We start from the raw sequence: 23,825 nt of genomic DNA on the forward strand, positions 1-23,825 counted from the left end.
TCAGGTTAGCACCACATTTTTTAAAAGTTTTGTTAATTTTTAAAAATTAGGCACCATCTGAAAGAAAAATTATCATTAGTCTCATGCCACACAATCTTCTGATCAGAGCCCAGAGATTTGATAGCTATGAGAAATAATTGAAAATTTGTTCACTTCATATGCTTTCAAGTTGTGATATTGAAACTAAGATGCCTTCGTCAAGGTATGTGTTCATACTGTACAATACCTGACATAAGGAGAAGCTGTCCTTTTCATTCAACATCCCATGTTTGCTGGTATTCAGCAGCGCAGGTAAAAAGATGCAGTCCAGTTTTTAACCTTCACATCCCTTCCTGCCACTAACATAAACAGTTTTATTGGAGTCAGACTGGGAATGAGAGCTATGCAACTGTATGAGGTAGTCTTGAAGAGGGTTTTGAATGAAAATTGAGTGGGGGGCGATAACCATGTGTCAAGGACAACTGATTGATCATAACATACTGGCTGCCTAATAGGTAGATTTCTGTTTTATACAGGAGCTCAGCCTGACTTATTAAGAAACAGATATGAATAGGAGTAAAAGAATGCTCCAAAGGCAGGTGTTAATGAGGTGTTAATGAAAAAGAATACAGCAACAAAAAATGAATTAGGAAAATGATGAATTTTCCTACTGGAATAGCTAAGTAATATTTCAGAGGTGAAGACAATAAGCTTGAATTTTTACTGAAGAAGGTGAAGAATCACTAAGACTGATGGATTTTGATTAATATATTTTGTAAAGAATGAAAGAAAAAACTCTGCTTAGCAAAGGCTCATTGCAGCGGATAGTCACCCAGCAAACAGTACTCTGGCCTCTATTTATCTGAACCTTGTAGAAACATTTCTTCTGTAACTCCTTGACATATTTTTCCTTCTTTATCTCTTTAAATTTCAGGGTATGTTAAAGAAATTAGGAAACCTTTATGTTTCTTGTGTGTGTTCCATTAACACATGCAAGGAGTCTATAATTTAGGTGACAAGTCATTTTGTTACACATCAGGACTTATTTCTCTACTGCATGTTTATATAATATATACAGAACAGTTTCAGTGCTACCTTTTTACTTTAAAGTGAAGTCCAGCACTACTGACTATATTTTAATTATACTGTGTTTCAGACAAATACATTGAATACTAACTTTTACTCAGAAGAGTTTTCCAGAATTAAGTGAGTTGCTTTAGATGCAAGTCACTGATGATAAGGAAAAGATGTTGCCTGAGCAACTTTCTAGACTCTGAAAGCAAAGGTTTTTTGTAGTGTCAGAATTAGAGCCACATTGCTCTAACAATGTTGGAAAAAACAAACTTTTATGACTGAATGGCTCTTCACAGAAACATTTATATCTCACTGATTATATGAAATAAGAACACCAAATATAAAATGTAGGAAAGAAAAAATTATGAAGACAAACGGTTTTAAACCATTCCTCTCCATCTTTACTGCAGCTAATATTTGACTGTATCACATGCAATAGAACCAGAAGATTAATCTACATACATACATCTTAGATGACAAGATTACTAGTCATAGATAATTAACATGATTAAAATAGATTACTCAAAAACAGTGAAAATAGTATCTGATTCTAACTTGAATGACAGGCATGATAGGCAGTGGTACAAATGACATCTAGGAAGTTTCTGACAAAACTGAACTAGCAAACTTAACAGTTCTAGGCAACATGCTGTAAAATTTCAGTGACTTGGACCTGTGGTATAATTAAGGACACATTGATGTCTCTTCCTATTCTTCTTAACTCTGTGATGCTTTGAAAGCATACTAGATATCCAAACAGCCTAACAAAGCTAAGGACAAATTGATAGTGGGAGCAGAGATCATGTGTGGCAGATGACAGACTTTGAATGAGTGCTTTTATATATATATACACACACATATATATGTACATATATATATATATACATTTTTTAAAGTGAAACTATCAGACTCTGTTTGTCTGATTTCCATTTTTGGTGTAAATATGTAGGAAAACAAGGGGAAGGTCCCAGTTAGACACCAGTTACTTTTTGTCATTTTGGTCAGGCAGCTCAGGTTTGCTGCTTTTGTGGTCCAAGGAAATGCTTCAGCCCCCAGCAGCAGGTTGCTTAGAATGGATTTTGCTCTGCTAAACTTAATGTATAGAATCAACCTTTACTTTTATTTTTCCTTTTATCAAGCTTTTCTCTGTATTTGGGGAATGAAAAGGATGAGTAGGTTGTTGCTTAATTTATTTTGTCAGCATGACTTTTGCATTTAGATTTCCAAAACTGATTAGGGGATTAAGCTGCTCAACTGCCATTAAAGTCAACCTCCTTTTAGTTATTTTGAGAATTAAAACATGTATCTATGGGGTTTGCAATTTAATGATAGTACAACTTTTATATACAAACCACAGGATTCTCTAACAAGGAACATTAAAACCAACATTTTCTCAGCTAGTTCTACAAGAAACTTTATCAGGACAACGGATTGAAAAATTAAAGGAGAAGAAAGACAGTAAAACATGTCCTCAAATAATTAAAGAATTAATTCAATTTTCTGAATTCTAGCAGAATATAAATACAAAATTGAAGTAAAAATTTATTAATATATCAATAACAATCAAAAACTGAGAACTCATATGAGAAAAACTTCAGTTTAGGAAAGCTTTGAAATAATGGTGACCAGAAAGAAAAATAGTCGTAATAAAATATTTAAAAATTCTGAATCTAATTTTAAAGATTTTAGTCCAAATGAAACAGAAAAAATGGTTGTGCCATTTGTCATGAATCAATAATTGTTTAACTCTTTTTTCTGCATTTTTTTGCATTGATCGTAATTACAAATGTCAGACTTGAATCTATATTTCCAGCTTCCATAAGAAAGGTGCATCAAAAAACACTGCATGATCTGACAGCACAGTATTCTTTTGTTCCTAAAGAACAAAAGAATAATTAAGTACACTGATGCCTGGGATGTTTGACTTTTCATTTGAGATGTTGTTCCTATTATTTCAATAACATTTCTTATTATTTATCCTCCAGACTGGCATTGGGTTTGAGTGTAAAGACTGAACACTCTGTTTTGTTTTCCTGGACATCATTGATCCAAATTATTTGACTTTTTGTCTTCATAAGTTTTCAAACTATATTAATATCCTTTAAGCCTACTTAGCAAAGTAGAGAACTTAATTGTATTGAACTGTACATTAATTTCCTTTCAACTTCTCACTTCTCATAAAAAATTACTGCCGATGATGATGAAATAGTAAATGGGGCAATGTTTCAACCTAATAATTGCCATTTAAGAAAGACAATTTCTCATTAACAGTTTATAGATTATCACATTTGTATATTGATATGTATGAAACCTTAAGCTGATCTTTCTGTGAAGTGTCCAGAATACTTCATAAAGCTCTTCTAAGGGAACAGAACAATGAGAATGTTTTGGCATTGTTGTTGAATCAAGTGTATATGAGGGAAAGCCAGCTTTTTGAAACAGGGCATCTACTTCAGCCTGAAGGAATGATGTGTATAATGTATAGATATGCAAAACTGAAAAGCTTAAATTTTGAAATCAGGCTTTCAGAATGGAAACACAGTGTAACTAATCTCTGTATCAGGGTGTTTGTTCTTCCTTCATAGAGAGGCTTACTAAGAGGTGAAAGAGTTTTTGATGTTACTGGTATTTGTTTTGCACTCAACAAAATAATCTGGAAGCTGGTTTCAGTGTGAATGGGGATCTTTTAACGTGCCTTAGTTGAGGTTTCAGATCTATATTCTAGGAGCATATTTGGGCTCATCTTATGGTGTTTCATTTTTACTTTATTTTTTTCCTATGCTATTGATCTACAGTGAGCTCCTTCAAACTCTTGTAATATAAATTATCCCATTTTTTCATAGAATAAAATTTCTAATATGACAATATGGCAATCAAATGTACTAAAATTTAGACCAGTGAAATCATAAACGCAGCTGTTTCAATTGCTAATACAAAAAGGTATCTGATTTCAGTCCCTGGAAATATTACATTAATTCTGTGAAGTATGCCTTCACCAACATTTAGATTTTCAATTTCACAAGTAGAAACTGAACATTCGTGATAAATTAGGAAATAGTTCATGTTTCATTAAACTGGAGGAATACAACCCCACCCCCCCTAATTTTATGCATTACCTTAATCTTAATGCATTATCTTCATCTTAATTTTATCTATGATGTCAAAAAACATGTTTTTGTACACTCTTATGTGCAAAATCTTTTTGCAATAAGTATCACTAATAGAATAATGGATTTTGTAGTGTATTAGATTAAATTATTATAAATTACACATGGCAAGCTAAACCAAATTTCAAATCTAAGGCTATAGCAAAAAATCTTTTTATACTTTTATAATAAGATATTGTTTTCTCAGAGCAATGTTGTTCATAGAAATTAAATCATGCTTTCACAAAATTTTGAAGAGTAATAGAAAATTAGATGTAAGAATAAAAACAAGGGACCAGGTATGAAGCTCTTTTACAGCACATGTATTTACTTTGAGGTAAATAATATCACAATTATATGAGCACAAAAATACCATTTGTAATTTCTTGATTCTAAACCTGACCCTAGGTCTTGGATTTGCTGTAAATTACTCAAGACGACAATGGCCCCAAGAAAGCTATTCCTTACTCCAGGGTCATGGAACTCTAGGAAACCATTTCCAGTGTAAGTGAGGCAGAAATAACTCTGGAACCAGAAGCAAAGCTGTGTGGTCTGAGTGCTGAAACTCCCTAATCTGTGAAGGCTGGAAGGCCACTGAACATGTATCACTGGACTTTCAGACCTTGTACTTGAGCACTCATGTCAAATCTGTCCTGATAGCCTGTGTCTCCCACTGCTTTCCACCACTCCTGACCTCATGTCTGCCCAGCTTGACATTTACAGGGTTGCTTTCATGGAGGAGAGTTTCATCCGGCCTTTTTATTCTAGTGCTGTGTCTTGGGGTGACTTTATCATGTATCCCATATTGCTGTTCTATGCCCAGAAATGAATTTTTTGCCTTTTCTATGCCTTTAAACTGAGCCTGAGAGGGGGGAGAGGAAAACCAAGTGTTCTTTTTCAAAGCAGTTTGCAGTTTGTTTTCATGTTTCAAGGACACAGAGACTCCTCTCTGCATTCTGCAGCAGCAGGAGCAGGAGGAAGCACCCTGCTTGCTTTTTTTTTTTCCAGCCAGCTTTCGGCCAGTTTTTCAGCTCCTTTTCCTCCGGAGAGCTGAACTTTGTTTTCCTGGGACTCTGATTTTCCTTTTCTTCTCTGCTGGATGGTTTCAACATCAGAATACATTGGGAGGACTTTCCCCTGAGGCTTTGGCCCTGGAGGTAGGCCCACCACCCCGTCCCAGCTCCGAGGAGAAGGGGAGAGGCTACCTACGGAAGGACTCTGAAATTTTCCCAGGTTTTTCTCTCCACAGCGAGAAGTTCTATTATTTAGTATTATTATCCTTTTCCTGTGTGTTTGTTAAATAAATAGTTTTATCTCTTTCACCTTCCTTCGAGGAAAATTTATTTTTCCCAAACCTGGTGGGGGAGGGTTGGTTGTAACCTGCCTTCCATCAGAGGATATTTTCCTCCAAATTTGTCCAAACCGGCACATGCTGTCTTGGTGTGTGGGAAAATTAAACAAGCCACAGAGCTCTCTGTCATACTTAACTGTTTTTAAGCTGTGTTTGAAGCTATGCATGGTGAGACTGGCACACATGACACAAACCTGCTTTTGCTAGGTCATGACCATCAATGAATAAACATTTTTAATATATTTTTATTTAAAATATATGAAAATCTAAAATAACATTCTAGTTTGCAATGTAAAAGCAGATATTATCAAGACATAAGGTTTTGGAAGGTTTTTTATATTTAGAAATAAATTAAATCTCAGCAGTAAATTAAAATCAGCCTTTTTCCACAGAAGTTTTTTTTTTGGTACAAAAAGTGCATTTTTGTTACATGAATTATAATGTATCAGCCTTAGCTGATGACTGTATTTCTGATATTTTCAAATCTCTAATTGCACAATAAGAATTTTATCTTGCGGTGTCAAAAATTAGAAAATCCATACTGTTCTTTGTTTTGATACTTGAAGCATTTTGAACTCCAAATCAAATGCAAACAAAATTGTACTAAGTAAATATTTTTTTTTCTTTTAGCCTGAAATTTTTATCTTGTTTTAAAGAAGGAAATAGGTGAGCAGCATTTTCTGTGGATGAAAACCTACTGCTTTTATCCCAGACTGGAACACCAAGACATATAATTTCTCTTCAAAATAAAAATCCCTGCCTCCTCACCTGTTGCAGTATGAGGCTGTACCTTTCATTCTGTTACTTAAAAAAGAGTTCATGGGATGTCATAATTAGTGATATTACTGAGATGAAAATCACCATAGCCACTCATGACATAAAAAATTACCCTTCAGGACTTTTTTGTTTTGCTTGTTGTCTCTTAAGATAATACACTAACATTGTTTTGCAAATAAACATTAATCTAATATATTTGAGACCACCTAAAAAAGGCTGTGTTTGAAAGAATAAAATGGGCACTGCCTAAGCAGTAGAGTTTCTAATGAAAAATAAAGGACAATCAAATAATGGGTTTTGATTTGTAGACTCAACACTCTTCCTTTTCACTTTTTTTCTTTCTAATTTATCATTTTGGAAAAAAAAAACTCGAGCCAGTAACAGTTACTTAGGTATTTTTCTACACTTCTTCATCTGTTATAACAAGTGATCACTCATACAGAAAAGTCCTGACAGATTTTCACAGTGCTCTTTTTTTTGCTCTTTCTTTTGAAACTGCATTGTGGTTTTCAGAGTACATGAATATTATGCTCTGTGAAAATCACTTGCAGAAAGAATAAAAATTAGGGATTTGGTACGGACAGTTACAAGTTAAACAGCTGCAAATCCAATTGTGTCTGTATTTTGTGATCTCTTTTTCTTACAAAGGCCATGTGTGATAACTGACTTGCTTTGAACATACAAACAAATTTTGCATCATGGAACAAATAGTATCTACCGCAAGTACTATGAGAATTAGTGCTTTGTAATCTTTGTCAGATTTAACTTTCTGTAAGTCACAGCTGTACACCAGACTTTCCAGGTACTCTTTTAAATAGTCTTTATTCCATGCATCCCGTTATAGGCCCTGCCCTTATGAGGAACACAAAGCAATACAAAATCTCTTTTTTTCCCCTCTCAGGAGTCCCAGCTGGCACATCAACTTGCATCTAGACTAGTACAAAAATAGCGTCTAAGTTGCTTCTTTGTCCAGGGGCCATGTCACAGACTGCCATCATATGCCTCATCCCCTCTCTTCTCTCCCCACCTTCATCTAGGCAGGGTGCCCGCATCCATTCTACACCCTGGGAACCATGTTTGTTCCTTGCTGTTCCCTGAGCAGTGCCTTCTTTTTTGTGAGAGACTTTTTTAGCCTGCGCAGGCTAAATTGTGGTGGGGATGTGCAAGTAATTAAATATGATAATCCAGCAGAACACCATATCTTAGACACATTGTTCACCACTCCATGCACATCTTATCTTCCCAGAGCTCTTCCTGGTTGGCTTACAGCTTTGCCCTACTTTACACTAAGAGCTTTTGTTTTCAGACATCCCTTTTTTTCCCCTTCTTTTTCCCCTCCTCAACAGAGTGTATTTGACAAAACCCCATCCTATTCTCCCAACATCATCTGTTTGTTATCACTATTCCTTAAGTCCTAATTCTCCAGAAATCCTGAGAGAAATACCCTAACCTCCTTTTGCCCTCCCTTGGTGTTTCTTTCATTCCCCCTCCAATCTTGTCAGTGTTTTGTCATCCTGTGGATATACAGCATCTCTGGGAGAAAAAGTATCTGCATTGACAAGCAGCTTCCCAAAACTAGACTGGATTATATTAGGCAACAAATTGTGGAGTCATACAAGAAAGTAATTTGTAATGACTGTTTTCTTTACTTCTGCACAACATGATTAAGATGTACGATTGGTGACTCATTTGAATTATCCTGAGGCAAGACATTGTTACACTCAAAATCTTGTTTACAGGCAAAGTAGAAGCATACCTTATACACAAGTAAAGCCAAGAATTTGCTATTAGTATAACTGAAATCTGAGGAGTTTAATCATTTTTAGTGCAGATTTCATGGCTTCAGAAAAAGAAAAGTGACATTTCAGTTTGCATGCTTAGTTTCCTCCACTTTTCCTGGTTCTATGCCCACTGTCTCCCTGATCCCTATAGGACACACTTGTAATAATTTTTAAATATTTGCTAATATGCTTTCACACCTTTACTCATTCTTGATTGATCTGCAGCTCCACACTACATCTAAATTTCATATATACAATGCCTCTTAAGTGTGGGAGATGTTATTCTTAAAATTAGCTGTGCCCAGTTCCAGGCCTGCATTTCCTTGATGAACTATTGAGCTGTTCATAGCTATGGAGTCTCCAGAGTCAAGCTTGTGCCCCATTCAATGCTTACACTTCTCTACCCAGCATCCTGTGTCTCTTCTCTAGAGCCAGACCTGTATTTCTTCACACTGCATTGTAAGATGGAGTCATAAATATTTCATTCTACAAAGAATAACTACTCTTACTGCAATCTATATACAGCATTGCTTGGACCACTCAAAGGTGAACAAAAGGAAAACAAATTAACCATAGGTCAATTAGAGAAATTGCTGTCACAACTAAGCTCAGTAAAATAAAATTGCAGGCAGCATAGGAGAAGTTCAAGTAGAGCAAGTATGACTAACTTCAGTCCCAAAGACTTGCAAATTCAGAATAAAACTATGGCCTGTAAATACCAATGGGAATACTGTATTATGGGGATATATGTTTGTAATAGTTCTATCCAACCAATATTTCTGGACTAAAAGCAAACAAATTTGAGGGATTAATAAACAATATCAGAAAAAACCTGAATATTTCTTTACAAGGCAGTTACAAAAGTATAAGATCCACTGCTAGAATGTCAACTTACAGCTGTAGTAAGTGAGCAAGGAACGTGACAGTACATAAGCTAGAATCATTAAGGTAATTAAACTGAAATCTTGTTTGTTGATGAGTGGGACAGGCTGACAGATTGCAGGTTGTCAGCAGGGACTTTGCAGTTATGAAGCACTAACTTGTAGTTCAATTGCTTTTGATTTCATCTTATTTTTTTTTTCTGTTTTCTTTTCTTTTCCCCTACATCAGGCTAGTACACCACTAAGGAACTCTTCTGGTTCTTCCAGGTTGTCAAAAGACTTCAGTGATTTGGATATTGATATTGGGTCTCATGGTATAACAGAGTTCCCCTTCTTGTTACCTCATGACATGCCTGCCACTGGCTGGACATACAAAATAATAGAAGATAGATGGAAGGACCTGGGTTTTTTCTGCCTATAATACCAGGCCCAGAAACACTTTCTGGCACAAAATTTTTCTCCCTAAGAGATTTTACATATTTTATGCAATGCACACTGGTCAAGACTGTCTGCACCCAAATGGTGACCTCACTGCTCTTGTTTTTTAGACCTGGATGCTGTTGCCATTATTGCCTCTATCGAGACATGGAAGGAAGGTGAAAAAGCTGTATAACAGCCACCCACCTCAGTAATTTCCATCTATTTTATTCAGCTCTGACTGCAGGTATCCACAAATATAGGATGGACTTATAGCATTTTTTTCTGCCAGTACCAACCATCCTAAATGATTGGAAAGTTTACTGTTTCTCTTAGTTGACTTTGTACCAACTCCTTGATGCTTAACTTCTCATAGTCTGTAACTCTTTGTATCTGTATTTCTTATGTGAGTCAGGTGGATTTAATTTCTTTTGAGATCTCTCCAATTGATTATACAGAATTTACATACTCACCATCCTTCTGAACTGGAAGTATTTTTACTCTATTATCTGTTATTGTCTGTGATTTCTTAAAAAAAACCACAAACAATCAACAATTTAAGAAAATAAAACCTGAAGAAGAGACCATAGAACTTTACAGCAAGAAAAGCATAAGTTTCAAGAAGGAAAAACATTTTGAATTGCAAACATGAAGTGATGGGGAATTTTCCACTCTTTTTTTCAAAATGAAACTGTTTGCTTCAGTCAGTCTATACTGCTACTTCTTATTTTTCCCTTAACATAACTCAAAGCAGTGTTCTCAGACCAGGTTCCTTCCCCAGCTCTGCTTCCACAATGTAGTTCCTAAATATGCTTGGAACATGGAATAAAAATATGAAGGACCACTTTTTCCTCTGTGCAGAAAGAATAGAAAGGATAGAAAACAGTGCTGGAAAGGACCTCTTAAAAAGGTGTTATTTACCCTATTAGCTAAAAAGTCAGTTTCTCTCTGTTTTGCAATATGACATTTCAAACACCTGAAGCATGTTATGGATTTGTCCTGTCCTTTACTTGTCTATCCTGCAAAGGTTAAAGAGTTTTGATAAACATCCTTAAGGGGTGTAATGTATGTCCTTTACAGGTACTAATGGTATGACTGATAAACTAAAGTTTGATATGGTGAATTTTTGGATGTACATTCATGTGGAAAGTGTCCTCATCCTCTGTAAGTAGTTCAAAACGATGCCTTGTCTCGTAGTCTAGATATATATTGTAGATCAACAGGAAAATTTTAAACATTACAGTCTGTTTTTCACACTACAAACTATTTATGTAGTCACTTCCAGTTGGTACAGACAATGAAGCTCAATGAATTTTATAGGTTTTAGGCTTCTGGGAAGTGTTTATTTTACATCAATATGAAAAGGCTGACTTTGTTTTGAATTTATGTCAATACTTTTGCTTGTAACTTTCTAGTAACAAAACATTCCCTCCATGGAGAAAAATACTGAAAGAAGAGCAAAATAACAGATATTAGAAAACCCTTAAACATTGTCTTATTAAAATGAAAATTACATCCAAATGTATTTTTGAAACAGATGTTCGTATTTGGGATGGAAATTGAACACTTATGAGAAGTACCAAAAATATGTTACTTTTTAGTCTTTGGATATGTATTGGAAAACATAAAAATATATATGTAGCAAGAGTGCATGCCAAGAAAACACAACAGCAAGAATATTTTGTTGTCATGTTCAATGGTAAAGGTGTTATACAAACTCATCACTGTTTCTCTATTTTCTCAATATAAATCCATGTGTAAAGTCTGAAAACAAAAGGTCATGCCTGCCCTTGTTGCATCAATAGTAACTTTTATCTCTTAACATAGACTTATTAAGCATTGAGATAAAAGGAAATTTACACAAAATCTATGTTCTAAAGTGTCTCTGGTTCCACTACACAGAAAATGAGATTTTATCCTTTGCTTCTACAAATATTTCACAAGGCCTCTACCTTTCCATAATAGCTACTTCACCAAAACTGCAAGCAGCTGGGTAACATCTTTATAATTTTTATGCATACAGCTTCTTATTTCAGCCTTTAAAGTTTATCATCGGTCATATCCCACAAGTGATAGTGATGCCTTAAGTTTTAACTTTTGTATTTTTCAAATCCTGTACCACCTAGTATGTAACTCTGAAGTTTCTTGTGGCCTGTTAGCTACTGTTCTCTCATGCTGATTAGACATAACAAATCTTTCTAGGTTTCCACTTCAAGGACACCAGGCCCCAAAATGTGTAAACCAAGAGCCTCTAAAGGGGGGGAAAACTTGAGGTAATTACATCATTAACTGAAGTTATAAATCACAACCCTGATATGCAAATGTACAAAACTTACAAAAGTGTGAAGAACCCAGGAACCGGGGTCCATCTTGGGTGTAGCCTTTTGACTGCCCAGGGTGTACCTTTGAAGGCCCTTCAAATAAATACCTTCTTTTATTCTCTTATTTTTGTCTAGTCTCTGTTTTCAGGTGGCCATCTCAGGCATCAATAGTTGTATCACATTTTAAGAGCTACTGAAGTGTTCAGCCACTTACTCTGTGTTGGTTATTGCATTGCTTCATGTGCTGGGGAGCTTTTGTGTATATTCCCTGCTATCTTCTCTAAGCCTCTCATTTTCTCAGGAACATCCCATGATTTAGCATTCCTGATCACTCCACAACATCAACAACTTTCTCCTTTTTCCCAAGTGGTCCATTCAGGGTGCCAAGTGCAGTCTGCAGGTAAATCCATGGCTTGCTCAAAAGCTGTCACCAGTGTAGTACACATGGCACTGGCATAAGCAGACTAATCACTGAATCCAGAGAGGAGCCTGTGATGCTGCCCCAAAACTGACACACACACAATACATTGGAAAACTTAGAATGTCTGGTCCTTGCTAATATTATTTCAATACTTACCTCTATTTCTGACTCAAGTGGTGAGGGAACTGCAAAATTCCTCATGGATCGATATGAGAATTTTGGACCTTTTATTTGTAATTCCTCTAATTCTAGTGGAAAACCTAGAAGGATTTAATAACTTTTTGTTTTCCTCTGTATACCTTATGCAAGCACAATATTTGTCTCTCAAATGGAAGGAATCTGAATAACAAAGTTTTTGGTTTTATTCTTGTATTATGTATTGAGCCTTAAAATACAAACATGAGACATCAATTTGATAACTGCCTTATCTGTAATCTTTCTTAGATTTTCCAGTAAAATTCCACTTGACCGTGGTAGTCACAGAAATAAAAGTGTAGAGGTAGACCTATCAAGTTGCAGGGTCAGTCCATCTTCCTGACACTGTATGTTTCTGTATTTTATAGTAGATTTTGCAGATTAGTATATAATTACTCAGACATTAAGAATCTACTGTGCTGGAAACAAATAAATGTATAGGCAATTAAGCCTCTCCCTAATAACTCCCTTTTCTGAGTTCCCTCCGATCTGCTGCTTCCTCTTCCTTAATCACTGGTGTGCGTATATGTGTATATGTGTATATGTGTATGTGTATATATATATATATATATATATATATATGATTTTTTCATCATTTATACTTTCAAAATAGCGTTAGACTTCAGGTGTTGCTTAGGTCATCTTTATAATTTTACTTGTTATCTTACCTTTATAACCCAGTCAGTGCAGTCTCTGTTGGCTGTGTTACACTGTTACTCTTGAGAACAAAACATTTTTGCAGCTAAAGCTTGATGCATACTGCTTCAAAATTACAGCATTCTGAAAGAAAATGTGTGTGTGGTCAGCTACCATAAGTCAGACAGTGAGAGAGGATTTCATAAAAAAATTAATGCTTCTGATTTTTCTTCACTCCTCTTCTTATACAAGGTCTCAGTGATAAAAAAATCTGATCAATGATGAAAAGCATAAAGCCAGATATGAGCTTGAAAATTTTTCTGGAAATACACATGAAAAAATTATGAGTTTTCTCTGTTCCTATTCCTAATATATTTATAATACATAATGGCCAAAACTGTTATAATGCTTATCATTAATGGCACCTTTAAAAACTATGAAGTTTGACTGTACTCTAGTTTTATTTTTACCTATGAACAGTTACAGAGATATTAGACTAATGGTGAATTTGACAGGCTTTACAAATAAATACTGTTAAAATCCAGATTCATTTTACTGTAATGAGATCACATTATAAAAACTAAGATTTTTATTTTGTATATAGCCATGTATTGACTCTGGAAGCCAGTAACAATTGGTTTGCTCATTTTTTTTTATGAGCTGAGCGAAATTTTTGTGGAAAATTTATGCATATTTATAGAGTTAAAACCCCAGCATGTTTCCTCTGGAAATTCAGTGATTTCCCAGTAGTGAAAGTTGTGCTGCTCTAACATGAAGGTGGCCAGTACGAAAAAGGAATAATAATTAAATGAGAGATCATGTTCAATGCAGAATGATGATGGAAACAGCATTAAGTATTCCACAAGAAATATGTTTTCTGTTTAGAAAAACTTGCTGCTCTCCACTGTGCAATAAAACTTAGTACACTGAACACATGCATTGCAAAGCTGTTATTTCTTCATAAGTGTGAAGGGATGGGGTGAGTGATATGACATTGTCACATTGGCCAGAAGAAGAATAACTGCAAAAGTTTAGTTACTTATCATTAAAATAGTTTAAATATCCTTTCCCAAATTTATATAAGAAGTTTCAAGAAGAAATCTCCCTTTGGTACCATGTTTCCGGAGGACTCCAGTGACATCCAGCTTATCCCCTATAACTCTTAAGCATGACTTAAACTGACTTGTCTCATCAGCTCCACTCTATGTCTCTCATCAGTTATTCTTCACAAGTATCTATAAATCAAATAACCTTCCAGAAGATCTCAGAACTTATATAAAGGGGTAAAAGTTTGGTACCATAGTTTTTAAATTGAAACAAGATACAGAAGCTCAAAGCAACTGTGGTTCAAAGTTTACAGATAAGAAAGGAGGGAGTATCTAAAATAGTTCAGGCTATTTAAATATTTTGAAAACCTATTTGTACACTTTTCCAAATGAAAGATAACCTGTCAGCATAAGTTTCATTCCTCCACAATAAGGAAATGTAGGGCAATGTTGGTGTATACTTTTGGGTAGGAGGTGAATTTCAGGACAAAACACAGGAACTCACAAAGGGCCTAGATTAACCCAAAGTTTATCTGCTCAAGCAGCCCCTGGCCAGATATGGGCTTTTTAAAGCACAGCAGGGCAAAAAAGTTATAGCATTTCCCCAGACTTCCCTATCATCTTCTGCCCATCTTCAGTCGAATGAAGATGGCCATATAAAACCCTCTGGGTGAGAGTTATGCGACAGAGCTTCATCTTTAATTTAGGAACTGGAAATGAATGCAGCAGAATGAAGAGAAGGAAACATTATGTGCCAGTATCTTGGGAAAAGAAAACAAGAGGAAAAAATTGCAGTAGGAAGAGAAACACACAATAGGAGTTCAACTTCTGTGTGTTCCATCAATTTGCTTGTTAATATTCTATTGTTATTTTGGTATTGTTAATCTGTAACTTTTATTAAGATTTGAAGCTCCTGTGCCTCTTTATTTCCCAAAAGTCATACACTTGTCCAGCAAGGGATTAAAAAGTAGAAAAAAACCTCCTAAAAAACCAGTCAGTGTGTCTACCAAAAGAAAACTTGAAGTAGTGTGGAAAAAAGTAATATTAAAGTGTAAAAATGAAGGGTAGGGAACACAACAAGCCTCCAAAAGTTCAATATGTCATCTAATAAAAATGAAATGTACCAGTTTTTATCTCCTTCACAGAGCTGAAGAATCAGACTAGCCCATTTATATGAAATTTCACCATAGGTTGCATTGAATGGTTTAATTTTAAGTTTGAATTACCTGAGAGCTACAGAAAAACTAGTGTGGAGAGAAAAGACTTAAAACAACCCAAAATGGGGCTGAGGAAGAGTATTTCTTTCTTGCTGGAGTCAACAAGTAGATCTTTCTGTACTCAATGGCCTTGGTATCTCTCTACTTGTTGCCCTGAAGGTAAATTTTATGTCTCTGCCTTTCACAGCATGATCCATACTACATCTCTTTCCAGTAACTATAGTTTTTAGGATTGATCATACTCTATTAATTTCCTTCCTAATTAATCTATATGTTCTTGTAAAGGTGGTGAGCAGCATTTTAGTAAAATTCAGAGTAAAAACCTGTACGATGTACAAGAGACACAGTCTGTAATACCAAGTTATAATGACGTTGGGGTTGTGCTTCATCATTCTGTTCTTTTCTGTTTTTAATGAAGCTGAAGCATTTCATTTTGGGCATATGGCTGCAAGAGAAATATAGATGTATAATGTCTTTTGGGACAAAATCCAAGGGAAAACTGAGGTACAGAAATTCCCCACCTGCACAATGTTTTGTGCATTTACACTAAACAAATTATTTTTCAACACAGCTATTTATTTTTCAGGGATGACAGGTGTCAAAGACATGACGTGATCTTGGAGTAAACACTGAATTAAATATATTTTTTCTTTCAGTTATAAATTGTTTGAATGTTTTAAATCCTTTCTTTAAAGATAAGATTTTTAACAGACAGAAAATGAAGATGAAAGGCCATATCTACACGAAAAACTAGATGTCTACAGATTTTATAGACATACCAGATCAATTTGTGTACCTACAAAACCTCCTGGCATGCACTTAGATGCAAGCATAGAAGTAGGCCAGAAATGTGTCTTGCTTATGTATCTTGCTGTTCAAACATAAGATATAAATAAAAATTCGAACCAAAGTAATTGAGAGCTTGTACTTCTCGGGTTTTTCTACATCATAGAATTGGCATTTGTTCATAAGAAATAGTTTCATGAATAAGGGCTTTTTGCCTAGAAAAATACATTGTTAAGATATTTCAGGGTTGCTTTTCCAGTCTGGAGAGTACTAGAAAAATAATATCAGCTTTTTTTTCTTATAACTTTGAACAATTTTTTTCCTTATTTTCATCTAAAACAGTTTTGCATAGTTCATTTATGATGAAAATTTTGAACCATGAACAAGAATCATAATCTATTTACAGAAATGAGATTTCAAATTCTTAAGCTATATCTTTACAGAAATTTTATTTGAATTAGCTTAATTTAATTAAAAATATAAACATGCCAGAAGCCATATGCTAAATGAAAATCATTATAAAGTACTCTAATAAACAAAAAATATAATTTATAAATTAATTTATGCAGTAGCTACACATCAGAAATTTTAAAATATTCTTTTTTCTTGTTTTTAGATTTTATTATTTTATTTTATTTTATTTTATTTTATTTTATTTTATTTTATTTTATTTTATTTTATTTTATTTTATTTTATTTTATTTTATTTTATTTAGGAGGATATGTCCATTTAGGAAAGATATAGCTGTTGGGGTCCCTCCCCCGTGCCCTGGGGCCCTGGGGGGGAGGCACGGGGTTTCCCTGCCCCTGCTCAGCCTCGTTCCCCATTGGTTGGTTTGTGTTCCCCTGCGCGGGCAAAGCAGCTCGGGTCCTGTGACTGTGGCAGAGTCCCTCAGCAGAGCCCGGCCATGCGGCTGGGGAAATAAACATCTCTGAAACATCTAGCAAGAATCCGTCCGTATATATTTCTTTTCCACGGGACTCCTGGTTTGATATAGGCGTGTTGCAGTATCCCCACTGCAACATTAATGGTGGAGATTTGAGGGCAGAACGATCCCCGATCCCTAAGCGACTTTGTGTGAGTAAACCCTGGAAACTTTGGATTCTTCTTCTTGGTTTTGTTTCGCTATTCCATATCTGGACTATGGAAGAATCGTGGGAAATGGGGCTCTCTGAGCCACAGAAAAAAATGTATCTAGAAGTAAAAGGGATCCTTGAACAACAAAACAAAAAAGTATTGGAACCGGGAGATCTTGAACACTTTTTTATCTGGCTTTTCAAAGAGTTCCCCTGTATTTCTCGAGACTTACTTTTTGATATCGGACCTCCTGGATATTATCAGGAGTGTTACTGGAACGAGATCTGTGATAAGCTAAGGGATGGACGAGCGATAGAAGCTGTCCGGGGATCCTTGGTAATCAGCGAAGCCCTTGAGGGGCATTTGTATGGTCCCATTACCCCTAAAGCAGAAGATCATACCTCTCCCGTGGCCGAGACCGCGTGGCGGCCACCCCAGGAGCGTATGACTGCAGCCGTGCCGGTGGAGGTGCCTGTGCTGGATGTGCCCGGCCCCCTCGGGAGCGCGCGCCTTACTGCGGACCCCATCCCTGTCTCGGGGTCCCCGGCCATGCGGCCGCGAGTGAGGGAGCGACGCCGCAGGCGCCATGGGTGCCGTGGGCCACGAGCAGCCAGGAACCGGAGGTCAGCGTGGAAGCCCGCTCTGTGCATACGGCTCGGAGAGCCCTATGCAGGGAGAAGCGGCGGTTTCCACAGCGACACGAGAAGCCACGCAGCGCAGCGCCGAGCCGAAACGAGGCCGCTCTCGAAGCAGCGTGGAGTTTGCGGAGCGGAGCCGCTCACAGGCCACGGAGCCAGCGGCGATGGCAGCGCGGGGCCGTGCAGAGCCCAGACACGCGCCGGAGCGGGGCCGTGCAGAGAGCGCAGAGCGGCCGCGGCGCGGGGGCCTGACCGAGACGTCGGAGTCAGCGAGGTGGCGGCCACGCGGGACCGGCACCCACGACAGACACGCAAGCACGTGATAGGAGACGTTCTAGCAACGAAAGTCACAGGAACTGTGAAATGGTACAATGTAAAAAACAACTATGGATTTATAACACGAGATGATACAGGGGAAGATTTATTCATCCATAGAACTGCCATTAAAAGGAATAACCCTAAAAATTACCTGCAAAGTGTAGGAGATGGGGAAGTTGTTCAATTTGATATAGTGCAAGGAAAGAAGGGTTTACAAGCAGCGAATGTTACTGGGCCTGGAGGTATTCCCGTCAAAGGCAGCCGTTATGCACAAAATTATAAACAATATCCATCCCAGCAATCTCCCTACCCACAGCCTACTTTCCCCTTTTACCCTATACCCAATATGAACCCTTTCCTAAGTTTACCCTATCCCCAGTTTATTCCTAATCCGTTTTTCACTCCATGGCTTCCTTATACAGTTCCATTTCCCTACAATTCCTCTCCGATGCCGATGGGGGGATGAAAAGGGGGAGGGAAGGAACCCTCTCCTGCCTCAGTTTCCCCACAGGCATGTCCAGAGAGTTCTGTCTCCCTTCTGTCAGCCCTGAGATGTTCCACAGAATTTGTTTGGACATTTAAAGACTCAGGAGGGTGGCTTGTTTTGTTTTGAAACAGTTCTTGTTATGGTTATCCAGTTGTCTTCATTCTCCTTTTATTAAAATAAAACGGGTGAGATGTTGGGGTCCCTCCCCCGCGCCCTGGGGCCCTGGGGGGGAGGCACGGGGTTTCCCTGCCCCTGCTCAGCCTCGTTCCCCATTGGTTGGTTTGTGTTCCCCTGCGCGGGCAAAGCAGCTCGGGTCCTGTGACTGTAGCAGAGTCCCTCAGCAGAGCCCGGCCATGCGGCTGGGGAAATAAACATCTCTGAAACATCTAGCAAGAATCCGTCTGTGTATATATTTCTTTTCCACGGGACTCCTGGTTTGATATAGGCGTGTTGCAGTATCCCCACTGCAACATATAGCATTGGTTAAATTGGCATAAATGAGCAAAATGGACAGCAAAGGTTTGCAATATTGATGGCAGTAGCATCTTATAGGGCACTATAATTAGTGAAAAAGTGTTTCCAACTGGCAAGGTATTTAAGAAAGTTAAAGAGAAACAAATGACACCTTTGTATTCTAATTCAAGGATCTTTAGTATCAAAGTGACACAAAACCCAACAGCATCCCTGGGAAAATAATACATTATAAGAAGGAGAGAGCATAATAAATTAAAGAAGTAATCATGATTTGTACTATCTACGGGTTTGACAAGAATATTGTTAGGAAAGTTTTGAAAATTAGCTATTCAATAGAATTGACAATTTAAAAAACAATAATAAGACATGTAACATTAAAGATTTGGGAGAGTGAAAACAGACCTGAATATTGGATGCAAAACTATTTTATAAGATGAGTGCTAAAGACCTCTTGATAGACCCTGAATTCCAATAAAGGCAAATGAAGTGTGATAACAGTGTAAGACTTAGTCCAATAGTCATTGAACTACCCTAGCTGCTGCTATTTTTCACTTGATTTTGGAAACAGCAAAGGCAATTTTGAGATTTTCATTACACAAGAGTGCATAAGATTAAAGAGAGCATTAATTGATTTATTTTTAAAAGAAATAGAAGGATGGTTAACATGCAACTAACATTTTCCTGTTCAAATAAGAAACATTGAAAATGTTGTAGTGCTAATAAAGCCCATTGGACAAAGGTGACCTAACTATGAGAAGGTTTGGAGTCTCTTTCTTCAGTCTATACAATAGACACTAGGGATAAACTTTCATCTCAAAGAACTGGAGGCGATGGAGTCCAAGTCTGATTTAAGGTTATCCAGATTAAGCAGTCAAATGAGGTCTGCTGGTGACAAAAATACAATTTTTAAAATTAATTACAATTTTAGAGAATATGTAAGTTTATGTACTATTTTCTTTTATGTATTTTAATTGCATTGTTATTTTTAGAAGTATCACATTGGACTTGTACTCCTTGAGACATTGCAGACTTCTGTTAAGAATCACAGTCATAGGAGAAAAGGGCTACGTTTTGATGACAGAGAACGATAAATTAAGATACTGTATATGTTTAATGGTGAATTTAGATAATCTTTCCAAAAGATGGATGTAAATCCAAATTTGAACTTCTGTGTCCACCATCAAAACACAGGGTAAAATAACACAAGAGTATTCAAGCTTTTTTTCCAGTCAGGCAATCTGTCATCATTGTAAACACTGCTATCTGCTCTGCGGATTTCCACAGCCAGCCCTGGGCTCAGCGGCCATCTGCCAGTCCTCTCTAATTGCTATCCAGCTTATACCACTAGTCACTCACTCCTCTTTCAGGTAAGTATCTGAAAACTTGCTGTTTGTGAAATTATCAGGTTTGAAAAACCCTCAAAGAGAGAAACTGGAGTCTATTAAATTTAGGCTTCTGTAATAATGGTCAGGGTTTGTTTGTGTTTCACAGTATGAGAAAAAGGGGTTCTTAAGGTTGCTGTAATTTCAAGGCACTTTAACATGTTAGATGTCATAGTGTAAAGAACAGACTTGAGTTCCTGACTCTTGCTGTGCATGTTATATTTGCTTCCCAGAACAGACAACTAGGTATGAGGAAACCCTCACAGGTCAGCAGTACACTACTGACAACTTGCCTTATCCAGTAAAAACAGGCTTAGCATGAGTTTTTGTAAGAAGTCAGTTTTTGGGTTTAAGAGCTGCTCCTGTGTTGCTGCAATTCCAGTTTGAGAGAATACCCCTTAAGGAGCTATTGTTACTTGGCAAAAGATGAAGAAGCCCATGGATTTGTTTCATTTATCCCAAAAGTCAGATACAAGCTTGTCTCACCTGCCAGGTACTCTGAAATGCAGAATCTGTGCCTATATTGCACAGCAGGATTTTCTATTTAAATTGTGCTTATGATTTTGACAATTTGAGGTCAACTGAAATAATTTTTTGGCCACTTGTCTCTACCTTTCATACCCAGCAATCGCGAAAGAGATTTCCTGTTTTATTTCCTGTGTAATATTTGAACTAGATTTTGAATAGTTTATAGCAAAAAGCACACATTTTATATTTCTCCTACGTAAGAGGCAAACCAATACATTTGTACATGCTTGATCAGGACTTTGCTGCGTGTAATAAATACAGTTTAAGTTAGGCAATCCAAGAGCTCTAAAATACAAATTGAACTTTCTGCATAACCAGTTCTCTAATTTTTATGCATGGATGGTATAATACTATGAGCTTATATGCAATTATTTTGCTTTAGAGTTAAATTAAACGTATACTTTCCAAATTGTCTTTGCTAATGTGCCCTTCAGTCTGTCCAAGCAGAAATTGAAGACCTAGTTGCAGAGCTCAGCACCCCAGCTTCTAGTGAGAAAGCCCTTTGCCATCTCTATCATGCTTAAACCAACAGTCCATAGTAAATAATGGACCTTTCCTGTTCTCTGTTGTGGGAATTGAATATTTTCTTGACTTTTAAACACAAATTATTAATGTCTCTGTAGGTTAAATTAGATTGAAATGGGAGTTAAACACTTAAGAGAAATTTTTACTTGTGTAGCAAAGACAAATTTTCTCCTTATTTGATAGATGCTTCGCCAGAATTAAAAAAAATATATATAAAAAGGGACTTGCAGTTTTTTGCAAGGCAGCATCTGAAAATATGGTAGCATTCACTTTTCTTGTGCCTGATCACTGAGATGGGGTCAGATATCTTTGATATTCTGGGGTACCTGGAGATGAACACTCATCTAAACACTCAGAAAAGCTTGACTGAATTTCACTCTTACCAGCTTAGGTCAACAAATATTTGCAGCTAACTTTGTGGTGCAACCACAGCTCTTTCCTCTTTCCGGAGATCACTAGGCTGAAAACTCCAGCCTTACTTTCTCTTTACTAAGAAAAGTAAATTGGCCATCAGTTCATATAACTACTACTTGGGGTGTTCCATCAGTAGCTCTTAATTGCTGCTATATTGTTGCAGTATCTGTGAAGATACTAATTTAAAGTATTTGAGACTTTCTTTTACTTTATCTTTGATAATGTAAATATAGCTAGCTCTTTATAGCTTTTACTGTAAAGATTTTCTTTAAGCCATTATACTATCTATCAGTGCATTTTCTCCATGACATCTTTCATCATGCTTCTCAAAGGATGGATGCTAGGTGATTATTTCACTACTTCAAATAACACTTTCAACAGTTTAGTATATTTTATTTAATCCTTCTTCCTATTCATTGCCCTTTTTCTCCAGGTCTGCAGGATCCTACTTTGTGAAGTCATCTAGTTCTCTACTTATAATCATCACTCTGAAGGATATCCCACAATCTTCTTCATCAAATGGTGTGCCCTTCTGCAAGATATTACCCTACGATTGAAGTAAGAAAGTATAAAGCAGATAACAATGAATGAAGTAAATACTACTCACTGGATTTGCAAATTAATAGCTCAAATAAGATAGAAAATTTTGGTAATATATATATAACCCCTAGTTGTCTGAGACATGTACTCAGTTTGCTGTAAAAGATTGCTCAGACAGACCCCTTGAAATATTTTGGCAGAATGAAACAGAACAACAAAGAAGAATTATTTTGGTTTTCTGAGCTCATGTGCTTTAAAAATTTGACTTCTAAATAGCCTCAAAAAGAACTTACTGCTTGTCTTTTTCACCAATTAATTAATTTTTTTTCCACGCAAGACGCTACAATGGAAACAATAACAGACCAAGCATTTAAACAAAGTCCTTGCTATCTTTTAAAAACTTGCTATTACCTGGAACAATAGGACACTGAAGCATTTAAATACACTCTGGATTAGTTCCTTCATGCACCTACTAAACTGTTTGGAAATACCAACCTTTTAAAATTGTGGGTACTATGGTAACTGGATATTTCAAGGTGTCATGGAGACAGACTACCCTGCTCCTGAGATGCCAGTCTATTTGAGTCTGCTGTGAAAAAGCACAAGAGAGGCTTTTTTGTTCTGTTCTAAATTCAGCTAATAAAATGTAACTCATACAAGGGTTGAATGATGCTGGTGTTTTTAATACATTATTTTTAGAACTATGAAATCAAAATTTAAGTGAAAAAATGCAATTCTCACACAATTAAACCTCCTTTGTAGAAAGAAGAAGAGCAAAATTTTATTGGCCAAATAAAAAAATCTAATGATAAAAAAGACCTATCACTACCTTTAGTGAGAAAGAAAAACAATAAGATGCTTTGACATGTATTTATAGCATCTTTTTAAATTTTAACAGATTTAGTATATGATAATTCCAACTTAATCTAGAGGTGTAGTTTGGGCACTTGCTCACCTCTATCTTTGTTAACCAATAAATATTTTTAAACTCAACGTGGCTTGTTCTGTAGCAGATTTAAATTAGATGATTGGTTTTTCTTACTTTCCCCAAATTCCTATTCAATAAACATTTTACTCTTCCTAGGAGAATGAGATTCTGGTGATGTAATGGCATTTTTTTCAAATGAGTAAACAGATAGAGCTATCAAAAAAAATCCCTTCTGTTGCTTCTGATGTCTCATCTAAGGTTTGTACTGAAATTTTGCCTTGTTACTCAATTTTTTTCCATCAGTTATGACAATCACAACACTGGTACCAGAAGCTTTTAGCACCATATGTGTAGGGTTAACATTTTTCAAACAAAATACACCTCTGAAAACTGACACTAATAGTTCTGGCACAACTTTTTCAGTGCTGCTTTGAGGAATACCTTCTATTATTTTTATTATTACAGACATTATCCTTAACTTTGGAG

The sequence above is a fragment of the Aphelocoma coerulescens genome, chromosome 2 (assembly GCF_041296385.1).
Source record: "Aphelocoma coerulescens isolate FSJ_1873_10779 chromosome 2, UR_Acoe_1.0, whole genome shotgun sequence".
NCBI lineage: Eukaryota > Metazoa > Chordata > Aves > Passeriformes > Corvidae > Aphelocoma > Aphelocoma coerulescens.